The following is a 14,319-nucleotide window of genomic DNA, read 5'->3' on the forward strand; positions in this document are numbered from 1 at the left end:
AAAGCTCAGCATAAACACCAACTCTTTACTTTTTTTCCTCTGTGAGATACGGAAATAAGAATTTGTCTCCTTGGAAGGGCCTGTAGCTACATCACTGCACAAGGAAAGTTTCAACATGGTGCATGCATTTGAGTTAATTAAAAGCATCTGTCCTTCATAATCAGTGGGCAAGCAGCCACTGTGTCCATCTAACTGCACTCGATTTTACCTTACATTTAATGCTAAAAGGGAATTCCTCTGATTTGGCAACATTTCTGTATATTTATGTTGTTAAGATGATGACAAAGGCATTTAGGGTGGTTTACTGTGAAATGCCTAGATCTAGAGAAACGTATCCAGTCAGAATCGTTCATAGCAGTGGTGACGTCTGAAAAGTTTAATGCTTCCTAAAGCTCCCTCACATAAAACTTTTACACGAAATGAAAAAATGTATGTGAAGATGTTGCCTGATGCCTAACTGTTTAGGCCAAAAACTACTTTAAAACGATAGTTGAGAGGTACATGTAGGGTGTTGTAAGACAAAATTGTCTCAAATAAGCTTTATTTTTATATTGACCACTATTTCACTATCAGTAACATCACATAAAGGAACTCAGAAGATGTGTTTAGGTTCCTGGTCATTTTAGATAACAAGTAATGGCAATATTTTTTATTGTAGACATGGCAACCCCTGGTTCCTATCTGCACCAGTGTAAACTAATCTGAGTCTGTAAATTTCTCTACAATGTACCATTTCATATCAAACCACTTTGAATGACATTGTTTATATCCCAGTCACTAAATTATAGAGAATCTTATTTCATAAATTAGTGAAATTCCACTTTACATGTCTAAATGGCATAGTCATGAATACTTCATTTTCAGTTATTATATTCAAAACTCAGTGTCAAACTAAACTAGTCCTATCAGGCTTTTGATACAATTGTATTATTGACTAGATCAGGCTACTAATCCTGCCACATGGTCATTTCCCAGGGGTGTTATGCTAGTGGGTGATAACCATTGCTAATACTGTGTAATTTCCTGAGCAGACTCAATTTTTGTGCGTGGGGTGGGGTGGGGTGGGGGTGAGGGTCTGTGAGCAGGATAGTCTATGAACCACCTGTCAGAGTTCCGTTCCCATCAGATTCCGTGGATTATAGAAGAGCTGCATGATGCCATCGAGTAAATTAATCAAAACATTTTGTTGACGACTTACTTTGTATCATTAAACTGTCTCCCGCTCTGGCTATTGATATGTCTAAAATTAAAGCAACAGACAAAATAAACAACAAAATGCAGCAAGAATTAAACAAAACAGAAGGGAAATGGAGTTTGTGTGCTGTATCTGTGTCCACATAAAAAATCGATAATGCAAGTCACAACAATTAACCCCTTAAAATCCCAGGCTTAGACTTACTTTCATAGTAAGGCTTATTATTCAGTATCTATTATTATTATTATTGTTGATCTGGACTTCAATGCAAGCTAATTGAGCTATATTTAGGTTACTGAAGTGAGTAATAAAAGTTGGGCCTGCTGCTGGGCCCTGGCCATGTATGGGCTTCACTGAAACCTCAGTAAAATAGTGTAGTATTTTCATATTGATCTGAGAATACTTCACACCGCAGTTAATTGATGGTAGTTTAGTGTAAATTTTAGAAAAATACCTCAAAACTTGCTCTCAGAGGCCTAAGTTTTTGTGTAGTTATACATTAAATAGGCTAATGTAATTTGGAATATGTAATTTTCATACTTTTGTTTAGATTCTCTTGTTTTGTTAAAAGTCTAATGTGACCAAGAACTGAATTTGATCAAGATTGTCAAGCAATAAAAACTCATTTTTAAACTTTTCTTATTATGGTCAAGCAAGGAAATGTGCAATTGCAGATATGAACATTAACGATGTAATCACTTCATCCTGTTTATTATACATCACACAATTACCTCAAGTTTGTTCATAATTTCGGATGACAGTTTTTTATTCACACTTGAAGTGAATAAATGTGGATTTTTTTGACTAATAATGAGCAGTGATGACATTTATTGATCAGACTTTGACAAAATTCCACACTGTATAATTCATACATCTTGTGTTGACATTTCACTTGTCACTAGACCAGCTAATCATCACGCAAGTGACACCATCGCTAATTATGTGACATGTTTCCTGTGAGTGAGGGGTATTTCCCATAATGCAGAGGAAATTGTGCTTTTCATTAACATTAGGAATATAAGCGGGGTACCAGCGAGCCACAGAATTCATCTTATTCTATACTCTATATATAGTATTACTCCGTGTTTAGTGGTGAATGTTGTTTTCAGAACTGTACTGGACCTTCAACTGTTCTACTACACAGCTCTCAGTGGTGGCTGCTCCATGTTCAAACTGCAGTTTGAAAGCGAAGTGTGTCTCTTAGAGCTGCATGTCTCTGCATGCATTCACAGCAGCGCAAGCGGAATGGCATCGTCTTGCCATGCCTGTAAACTCTCTATTGCAGTCCTAGGAGCGGTGCAGGGCCAAAGCTGGCTTTGTAATGCTAATGAAGGCAGCAGCCTAGCTGTGATCAGGAATCAAGTGATGATCTTGTTTGCATGATTTTATGTATATAACTTACACTTATTGCTGCTGTCCAATCAAATCCTTGTATCTTCAAAACTTTACAGGAGAAAGAAAAAACATACATTACTTTTAATGGAAGTCATTGGAACCAGATTTTTTCCAAGTCATTCTGGGTTATTTCTTTTGATTCATTCCTCATGAAATTGACACACAATATAAAATGCAAAATGTTATGCCAAAAGCTGAAAAACAACAGAATATATGTACAACACTGTGCAAAAGTAAGAGATCAACCATGTATTTTATTTTCAGTCAAAATAGTTGTTCATGTTTCAGGAGAAATTTCAACAAAGAACTTTTCTAAATTAAAGATGCTGCTGGTGTTTTCAGAACAATGGACTGGCCACTACAGTGAGTACAGACCTCAACATCATTGAATTGCTTGGATCATGAGAAGTAAAAAATATAACCCCCATATAACCCCAAATAACTCCCAAACAACTTTGAAAGTGAGGAAAAAATATCCCTGCAGATTTCTTTAAAAAAAACTGAAAGCATGTCCCCTTAAAAGAGTGGAACCTGTAATACAAGCGATGAAATTATATTAGGCTGTTAAAATGTTTGTATAATGTTCTGTTAAATGTGATTCCTGTGTTTTTTCTGATGCTAAGACAGGAATCATTTTTGACTGTTTTGAATGAAAGAAAAAATTAATTGTGGTCTCTGACTTTTCCACAGTATTTTATGTACATGTATTAATACATATCCAAAATAAAAGTTAATTTCGGTGATGACACTGAAATCCCAAATCTAAACAGAGCACACATGCTCTGCCTATTAGTATGATTCATGACTTAATACAAAACTAGATGTAAAGTCAACGTGAAGTAAAGCCTGCTAGTCTGAGCTGCTCAAACAAACATTAGTGTGCTATAAAATATTCAGAACTGCAGCTATTGTTAAGCTGTTCTGTGATGTTGTTAATATGCAAAGATAATCCCACACTGATAACCATCAGCAAATCCCTTGTTATGCTACATTGTGACAGCTAAAGCCTGGACCAGCCTGTCTTTACTGAGTTAGCTTATGTAAGACTTTCACCTTTGCTTGATGGAGTATTTGTTTAGTTCTGATAGTCAGATGAACATAAGAGCTGTCAGAGAGAGAGAGAGAGAGAGAGAGAGAGAGAGAGAGAGAGAGATGGAGATACAGAGAGAGCTGGAGAGAGAGTGCAGAAGTGCCTGGAGGCAGCCAGCATTTATGGTTCAGCTAAAGGTAAAGCTCATTACTCGGCCTGCCGTCACTAACCAGCTGTCCTGCATGGCTAAAGAAAAGGCCTCAGGGCTGTTAGACTCTCCACTGATAGCGCTTGCTAAGAGAGAAAGCGAGCAGCACACCAGGATTTGAGAAACCCAGTGCACACTGGATTTTACCTCTAGCCAGCCAAGCCGTAAACGACCACAACGCTCAACCAAAGTCAGTACCGAGATAAATCTCCAGTCATAAGCGCTTGCCATAAACAAAGTTAGGATGAAACTCACAGAATCCTCTAGTGTATTACAAAGCTTACCACATTCATAAAGACTCGCTAAAATTAGCAGTTACATGAGAGGAAGTCCATCTCTGCTCAGTTGTTAAAGGAAACAAATAGGGTAAACAGCAGCATAAGATGCTGTCTAGTATAGTAATCATGTAATGTCTGAAAGCTTGAATGAGTTTCTCAGACAATAAGTGTTTCCAGTCTAGGGTGAATCACAGCCCAACCACACTCATTTCCTGCATGTGTTTATCTAGAAAAAAAAGAGGGGGAGATGCAAGCTGTCCAGACTTGTTTGTAACACGCAAGATGGAAGGAAGAAGATGAAGAAGAAGGGATGAGTAGAGATCCCTGCCTATCCAGAGCACCCTTCTTGGGCACAGGCAGAAACAAAAATGAAAGATTCAAACCAGAAAGGACCGTGGCATGAATTATCTCGCTCTGAATCAGCTTTCGGTTGAGTTTTCTGAATAATAGCGAAACACATCAGGGCTGACTGCATTAAAATGCCATACAGCTGCATTACCTTTAAAAGGGGTGTATATTGTCTCATTCAGCTGCTGGAAAACAAGCGTTCACCCAAGACTTTGGACATAAGTCTCATTTCATGTGCAGTCTGAAAAGTAAAGGTGCTCTAAAAGAGTTCTTCAGAGAGATACCATATGGAACCACAGCAGGTTCACTGAAGAACCTTCCAGATTACATTGAGAGTAATAAAACATTAAAACATCCTCCACAGTTGCACTTCCAAAAGTGTTTTGTAACTCAAGGAGCACTACAGAACCTCACGGTTCCCTCCAGCTCTGTGAAAAACCAGAGCCTATCCAGAGCATCCTTTTTTTCTTCAAAAATGGTTCTTTAAGGTTCTTTAAACTTTAAAAAAGGTTCTTCAGTTTGGCGTTTACAAAAAGTGTTCATCAAAAAGTTGAAAGGGACCTGACAAGTCTATAGTGCTCTCTGAAGTATTTGAACTATTTTTGTAAATGTGACTCTGAAAGAACCCTTTAAACTTGGAGAAGTGGTACAAAAACTGGTATGGAACTGTTGCTGGGGCAGTTCCCCTCTTGTTATAGGGGTGAAACATTCAAGTGAACATCTCAGCATCTTTAGTCAGAGAACATCCCTGTACCATAATCCATTGAAATGATATTATTTTGAAGTTGTACTGACTCCACACACCCCATCTCATCTCCAGGATTTTATTTTATTGTTCTGTTTTAAAACATTAGGATATGAAAAGGTACAAATATGTAGTTTTCACCTGGAAAAACTTATTTAAGGTGCACATTCAGACCTTAAAACCACTGTAGTACCTTTAAGAGAGCATTAACATTATTTGTAATGTTTGAACAAAAAATGTACCTGCACAGAACCTTTATTTCTAACAGTGTACACCAACTACAGTAAAGTAAAAACAATAAATAAATCAAGCTAAATACCCTTTGGAGAACCATTTTTGCCAACATAACTTTGAAGAACCATGTTTACATTTACGGCATTTGGCTGACGCTCTTATCCAGAGCGACTTAAAATTTGATCATTTTAAACACGTAGGTAAAGGTGGTGTTAGGAGTCTTGCCCAAGGACTCTTATTGGTATAGTGTAGGGTGTTTACCCAGGTGGGGATTGAACCCCAGTCTACAGCATAGAAGGCAGAGGTGTTACCCACTACGCTAACCAACCAGGTTAAAGAACCTCCACATAATAATCCTCTGGTTCTATGCCAAATAAAGCTTTTCGTGAAGCCCTACATCCAAGCCAAGAGCAATGTAGGAACCTTTGTATTTTTTAAGAGTCTACCTTTCATATTTCACTCTCTGCTATTGCTTGTCGGCATGTTCTTCCTGATTGTCATCCACGAACAAACGCTGTGTGCTGTTACTTTAGAAGCAGAATCTTAATCATGAACATTCTTTTCGCGTGATCTGGAGGAGGGTCACAGCCTGTTATGTACTCTGTGTGTTGGCTTATTGTGCAGGAAGCATCGCAGTGTTTACAGTAGACGCTGGCCAACTTCCAGAGTAAAGATCCGAGCATAAAGAAGCTGCACGCTGACGAAACGTGTCAGCATCACCTTGTCAGGGAGCAATCCTCTTTAAACAATGGAGAGGGAGTTTGCTAGGTACAGAGAAATAGCTCCATCAGGTCTACTGGAATTTAATATTTTGTACCTGCTCCCTATCTCGAGCATGATCAGCATTTGGCAGGATGTAGTTTGGGGTGCGTGTTCGTGTTTTGTCATAATATTTCTCATGTGTTGCACAAAGTTTGGTCTTGGGAAACAAAAACAACAAATGCAAATGGGTGGAGGAGAATAAAACATTGAAATCATTGTAGCGTTATGATGCCATGTGTAATGTAACCAAATATACCAAAATAAATGCAGATCAGTACCAGAGTGATAGAAACAAATGTTTACAGTCTCTGTGGAAAAGTTGCCCAGTGCACCTGGTCAAATTGCATATTTGAACTGAAATAAGTTAACACACCCTAGAGAACCACTCAGCGGGCTGTACACTGTGAAAATAGTATCGTGTTAAGTAAAATTATCTTTAATATAGTCAATATATCCAATATTTTTCCTGTTGACATTATGTGCTTATTTTAAGATTATTTAACTTATTTTTACTTGTTTTAAGTAATTTTATTAAGTAAATTTATCTCACTATATTGGTAGATAACTTTGCTTGTTTTAAGAAATGTGCTCAAAACAAGCTAAATTATCTGCCAGTATAGTGAGATCATTTTACTTAATAAAACGACTTAAAACAGGTAAACCATGTCAAGAATTAAGCTAAATAATCTTACAATAAGAGCACAGCCATCTCAAAATAAGAAATATTATGTGTAAAATAGGATTTAAATAACAAATGCTATTTTTGCAGTATATGAGAAGAATCTGTTTTCTGTTAAAAACTAGTTTCAATATTAGCTCATCAGAAAGCAGCATTAGGTACTTCAGACTGTCTTGAATATTCTGAATAATAAACCATGTTTTCAGATGTTCTCCTCTATGAACTACCAGGTACATCTACAGCTTTAAGGCATTTTGTTGCTTCACATCGCATTAAAAATGTCAAAGTGTTGCCAGTGTGATATTTAAAGGTACAAACTGAAGTTATAAGTAGAGTTTCAACATTGTAAGACATAATACAGGTCAGATAATCAAAACAAAGCTCATTTACATATATCAGTCTTGAAGGCACGGCAACAAAAACAGCCTGTGTAATTCTTAGGGAAAATAAATATAAATGAATTGTGCATTATGCATAATTGCTGGTGAATTGTTTACACTTACTATTTATTTGCCACATTTAATATACTGGAAAAACAATGGCCCAGTCCAGTTAAGTCAAAATTTATTTATATAGCACTTTTTACAACAGCCCCTGTCACAAAACAGCTTTACAGAAAAAAAAATCTGGTCTCAAGCCCCCACAAACATGCCAGTGATGACTAGGGCAAGGGAAAACACTAAGACTCAAAAGGGGAACCCATCCTCCTCTGGTAATCACATAGCAAACGGTAACACATAAAATGTGACTAAACTCAACAAATAAACAGAAATTGTGCATTAAAATGTGTAAAAATCACACTTATGTGTGTCCTCTGTGGAAGATGTGTTCATTATTTTCACTTTAAACATAAGCAAAACAAAGTCTTGCATAAAGAAATAAGATGCTAATGAGAACATGCTAAAGAATCGTGTCAGATTGAATTGTTGAGGCTAGAATACATGGAACAGTACAGTAGATTAAGGGGTCAGCGATGGGTTAGTTTCTCTGCACTGACACATCTTTCTGCTTTCTCTTTGCACTTGTGCACGCTGTATGACGTGTCTGACTCGGGGGCGAGAATGTTTAATTCTTTTTCTCCCACAGACTTAACCTGAGGCGAGACCGGGCTCTGTGGCTCTACATGAATTCCACTAATCAAAATATTTTGAAATCTGACACCAAACAAATGAAACTAAATCTCCAACACTGCTTTGCTTTCATTCAGTCCTGAAATGTAAGAATTGTATCATACTTTTTGACCTTTATTTAGTCAGACAGAAAGGACGTCGAGAACATGATTCTCTGACTCTTCAACAGGAAAGAGAAATTTAGAATGAGCTTGGGGTAAAATACCAATCACAGCTCATGGGTTAGCAAGCTAACTGATCCTATTTACAATAATCAGAAGCTGAACCCAACATTAGTTCACTAGTCTGTGAATTCCTGCCAGCAGCAGTGCTCAGCGCAAGAGCAGAGAATGATAGCCAGTGGTCAAAATATATATATATAGGTTTAGCGGGTATATTGGTGTCAAATGACGGGGGGTTGGGAGGGAGGGTGGAAGGAGTTGGTTGTAAACTGTAGCTATACTTCCTTAACAGAGCAGGGCCTTTTCAGATCTCAGTCATCTTATAGTGTGATTTGTTTACACATAACAATGTAAAGGCACTTAAAGAGTATAAATCATAGAAAACATCATTTTCTTCACTTTTTTAAAATAAGAGTTTGGTGTAGCATATAAATAATGTGCAATGATCAAATAGTATCATTTGTTCCCCATTCTGGTCTGTAGATGGAAAATAAGCTGCAAAAACAGCCTGAAATCATTGTTTTCCTGACATCTTGAAAAATGAACACAGTTCTGTATATATCCACCTACTCAGCCTACAGCTGTTTAGCCCCTCCTACTCATATTGAAGTCATAAAGAGTGTTTCAGCCAAAACTGCTTTTGGAGGCGCACTTCAAGACAGTCAATCAGAATAAAGATCATTTATTAACCTTAAAGCCTCAGCAACAAAAACAGCCTGTTTACTTTTAAGAGAAAAGGAGAGGTTGGAATATGATCACAGAAAAATGCTAAATAAATAAAGCAAAAAATAAGATAAGGCCCCTTTAAGAGCTTCCAGTGACCTCCTTAGTGCTTTTCCTGATGCAGTCATGGATGGAGTTGAGATTTCTATCTCAGGGTACAACATAACGATCATATGGGAACACCTCAGATATAGAGGAGCGTCTATTTAGGGCTGTGATCTGGTTCTGTAGGTCTGCTTTTCTGTGGAGTCTAATTTCAACCATTATCTGCCACACCTTTTTCAGCTAATTAACTTCTTTAGAAGTCCTGTATTGGCTGCATCAGACGCACCAGTGCACTCATAAAAATAAAGGTAACCAAAATAAAGGTGCTATAATTCCAGCGGAGACTTTCCATTTATTTATCCTAATGGACCATTTCTGTAATTGAAAGAATCTATGCATTATATAAAGTTTCTATGAAAAATGTGTTTTCCGTGAACTGTACATCCAAGCCAGGAGCTGTCTAGGAAACTTTGTTTTTAAAAGAGTGAATGAGGAAGACCCAGACAAACAGACAGATGCACAGTGAAAGCCAAAAGAAACATGACACAGAAAATGTACTTAAATTGATAAATCAGCCACTGTGAAGATTCACCAAGTGTAAGACTGCAAATGAAATATCTCTATTTTTGTAATTTTTTAGTTTTTGACATACTTTGAAAATGTCCATTGCCCTTTATATTTTGTGTAAATTTTATAATAAATAAACTAAAAGAAATGGTCCAAAACGACTTTGAAGATAATCTGCCTCCATTGACTCGCATTAAAAGTAAAGTAGGCTTTTTCTTTCTCATGTAAAGTTACCCTTTTGGAAATACGATGTTTTGCTCGTCAAAGCATGTTGAGTTTTGTGGAATAACAGCATTCATTTGAATTGACTCACCCGAAGGTTCTGAATGGTAAAGGGAAGGTCTAACAGAGGAAGAGCTGTCATACCTTTCCTGTGCTACCTTATTTGTTGGAAGAAAAGAAAGTGCTCTTTCTTGCTCTTTCTCGTAATAATTAGTAGAGCTTTATCAGATCAGGTTCCAGTTAGGAGACACAGTGGAAATGTTTGTTTTTCTGTCTGTCTCTTGTCAGTTAAGCAACATCTTTCCTTCCCAGTAATGTAGTGTGTCAGTTGGGGTGGGGAATATAAGTGTCAGCAGTGGTTCTACATACTTAAAAAAGTAGTTCTTTAAGCATTCTTTTGTTAAGAAAATGGATCTATATAGAATCATGAACCCTCAAAGAACCCTTTGCATGATTAAAGGGATCTTTGCATCCTGAAATGGCTTGTCAGATTGATAGAAAATGTGCTGTAGATGGTTATATATAGAACCTTTTTTTGAAAAGGATTCTATATAGAACCAAAAAGATCCACAGCACATTCTCCATCAATCTAAAGAACCATTTCATGATGCAAAAAACCCTTTAATCGGTTCTTTGAGCGTTCATAGTTCTATATAGAGCCACTTTCTTTATTAAAGAACCTTAAAGATCCACCTTTTTTAAGTGTGTAGAACACAACTGCATGCATTATAAATATATTTAGGCCAGTGTATAGTACACACATAAACTGCACATTAATAGGTGTAATAGGTGTAATAGGTGTTAATAAATTTGAAATTCCATTGTCCCAAATCCCAATTGTTTGATTTTTTACCTCCATCTGAGATCAACCTTGTTATTTCATGTCCATCTCATTTAATCCCTTTTCAAGGTAACCATAAAGTACAATTTCTGGATGGTTTAAAGTTCCACTTTTGCACTGTGCATTCTTCTTTATGAATAATATTGATGGAATATAGTTGGAAATGTGTATGATTTACAAAACTAGAGGTCATTGATATGACGATTTTTTAATATGAAGACAGTTGCAGCTGAGGTTTCACCCCACACTTTTCACTCCTTATTGCTTTTTATAAACCTCAGAAAAATGTAATATCATGATACATATCATATAACATAATAATGTTTTCAAGTTTTATGATGTTATATTTGCCATATCGTCCATTCTTAGTGTCAGCGACAGTATGAAGCATTCCAGCTGAGACTGTGAATTTGCCCTCAGTGTCTTGACGGTGAATGTGTGTTTTGGTGCCGTGTTATCAGCAGTTTTGAATCAGTAGTTGCAGATGTGATGTCAGATGTAGAGGACATGTGTCTAACAGTTTCCCTCATATATGATGGTCGTTTGCCAAGCAATGTCAGGGTCTGTGCACACTTACTGAGAGAGAGAGAGAGAGAGAGAGAGAGAGAAAGAGAGAAAGAGAGAGAGAGAGAGAGAGAGAGAGAGAGAGAGAGAGAGAGAGAGAGAGAAAGAGAGAGAGAGAGCTAGTGCACACCTGTCTCCTCTGGGCTTCATAAGGTTAAATATGCGTGACTGCCACAGACAGCGGCACTGCTGACACAACTGCTTCTGGAGACAGAGAGAGAAACAGGCACATCAGAGACAAAAACAGAAAAACAGACAGACCTTTCAGAGAGAGAGAGAGACTGATGAGCAGATGGCAGAGAGATGGAAATAGCTCAAATAAACTTACCTCAGCAAATCTACAAAAGCAAAAGGAGGAGCAATTCATACAGTAGTTGACTCATGATAACAGTAAGCCAAGCTCAAAAATGGAGGCAATAGATCAAATAAGACATGACACAAGATATGATGAGATAGATAGATAGATAGATAGATAGATAGATAGATAGATAGATAGATAGATAGATAGATAGATAGATAGATAGATAGATAGATAGATAGATAGATAGATAGATAGATAGATCAATTGATCGGTCCTGTGGGGCTCCTGACCACTGATGGCAGGGTAAAGGTGGAATAACAAACTATTAAAAAAAACACATGGACTACAGTCTGTAATTGTAGAACTACAAAGTGCACTGAAAGGGTAAGTGGAGCTGATAAAATAGACAATGAGTGTAGATACAATGTAGGTGTACCTAATAAAGTGCTCAGTGAATGTTTACATACAATACATACTGGAATGGAGTAGATCAAACATGTGTTAGATTAAAACAAAAAGTATCAACAGGGCATTGGTGAATGCTTGATTAGTGCCAGTATTCTGGAAAAAAAACTAACAAGAAGCAAAACAAGGCATGGCTTTCTACTCCAAATGTCTAACCATGTCCTAAAGCCACTGCATGACAAGATGTCCTAGTCATCAAAGTGCCATTAACTCATCAAAAAGAACGACAAAGCCACAAGTATTTTAGCAGTTCCTCTTTAGATGGCTTTGTATGACATTCTCTCTCCAATTTTGTGACACGGATGTTCTTCTAAAGCTGATTTTGGCTGCAGTTTTGAGAATGCATTTTCAAATTTCTCAGTCAGCTGACAGTAGTGTCCTTCAGCTAACTCATGCGCTCACACACAAAGACCTGAATTTCAGGTTTTTAAGTCTCAAGTCCCTCCCGATATGTCTCCCTTCACTGCATGTTGCGTTCCTTCTTTGTTGCCTGGTTTATAACTTGGCCACATGTTCAGGCTTGAAGGTAAATGGCAGATATCTAACGTGGCTTGACTGTCGTAAAATCATTGTTATGTGGCTCTTTACAAGAGCATGTGATTGGTCCCCCAGCAGTCACATGAGACTGGAATGGAAGTAATCATGAAAATCTGTTGTAACAAGAAGAGTGGCTGTCAGCATTTTGTAATAAATATTCTTGTTTACTAATAATATGTACTTCATACTGACCAAACTGTATACTCAGCTCAAACTACTGGGGGTGGTGGTGGTGGCGGGGGGGGTTGGGAGGGCGCAATCACACTTGCGCCCATGGTGCAGAGAAGCCAGTTATGACCACATTCATAGTTTGTAGAAATGACTCTTGTGTTACGTGTTTAGAAAACAATTCAATATTAATTGAACTGTTCTTCATCACTTAAATGGCCTGGGGCTGTTGGTGAGCCCAAAGTTTTATTACACACTTCTTTAACCTAAGAATAGCTCAGCCAGTTTGCACTGAAGGCCCTAGTTACTGAATAATAAGCCTTGATATGTAAAAAGACTGGGATTTTAAGGGGTTAAAGTATTAGTGCTGAGGATAATTATTCTAAGCCTTAAATCCAAATGCAGTCAAATAAAAGAGAAAGTCTCATGTGATTGAGTCTCATTGTACCAAAAAAAATCAAGTTATATTTAAAATAAGATGTATCCAATATCACTGAACTACTTTGAATTGAACTTTTTTGATGATTTCATGCATTCAAATGGAATCTTTAAATAATCATATTAAAAGTTAATGCATTCTGTTGACATTAGCAGCTAGAGAGATTAGCAGAGGTGATAGTATTTATTTGCATATTGGAAATGTCTTTTCTCTTGTTTTGCTTACCATCTCTGTGTTGTCTTTTCTCCTGGGCTATTTACCATGGGTGGATTCTTACATTTTATGTTTTGTGGAATTTCTTAGTCTTTATATCATTGGCTGTAAGAGAAAGTTACTGTATTTTCCAATGCTGAGAGTAACACTAAACTGACTGCACACTATAATGACCACTTCTAGGCCTCTACGAAGATATTGGACCATTGTAAGTTGCATCAGCATTAGTGAATCAAGTTCAGTGAGCCTAAATAAGATGATGGAAATATGTCAGCAGATTTGAATTTAACCAATTTTGGATCAACAAGATTGTCTTACTTAGAGGAAAGTCTATAAATGCTGTGTAAATACTTTCCCTGGTTCAACTGCATTCAAACAAAGAATGATTTTTTGAGTGAAACTTTATTGGGCCCCTCACTGACACACCCATGACTCATAGAAAGATCCAGTTTCTTAACAACATGCCTCACCAGTTAGCTTCCATCAACACTACACAGACAGTCCCAACATCTGATGACAATAGTGAGTAAACAAGCAGATTGCGTTGTCATTTTTTATTGATTGAAAGTAGTTTTTACAGGAGTGGGGGGCACACATTTACGCCACTGTGTATACTGTGGATGAGCAGTATGTTTGCTATAGTTGCTGTTAATATCAGCAGGAAAACACTTGCTAATTGACTATATATTATAAGAAAAATGAATGAATTAAAATGGTCAATATATCTAATTTTTTAATGACAAAGTTGCATTAATAAGATCTAAGAGTCCATATGTGGGCCTACACATCCTTACATCATATTATATAACTTACAAATTCATTTCATTGTCATGACTGAATAAGGAGCTCAAAGATTAATACCTGCATAAACAAAGTATATAATACATACACTAAAATTTCAATTTGCCATTTAATGTATTCCATCTCTTAAAAACTCAGGCTTATTAGATCCTAAGGCTTATTATTCAGCAACCGCATGGACTACAATGCAAACTAAATGCAAAATCTGATATTTTAACAAACAAGACTCGTGAGGCATTTAGAAATAACTATCTATAATCCTCTCCCT

Source organism: Pygocentrus nattereri, chromosome 26 (genome assembly GCF_015220715.1).
Source record: "Pygocentrus nattereri isolate fPygNat1 chromosome 26, fPygNat1.pri, whole genome shotgun sequence".
Taxonomy (NCBI): Eukaryota; Metazoa; Chordata; class Actinopteri; order Characiformes; family Serrasalmidae; genus Pygocentrus; species Pygocentrus nattereri.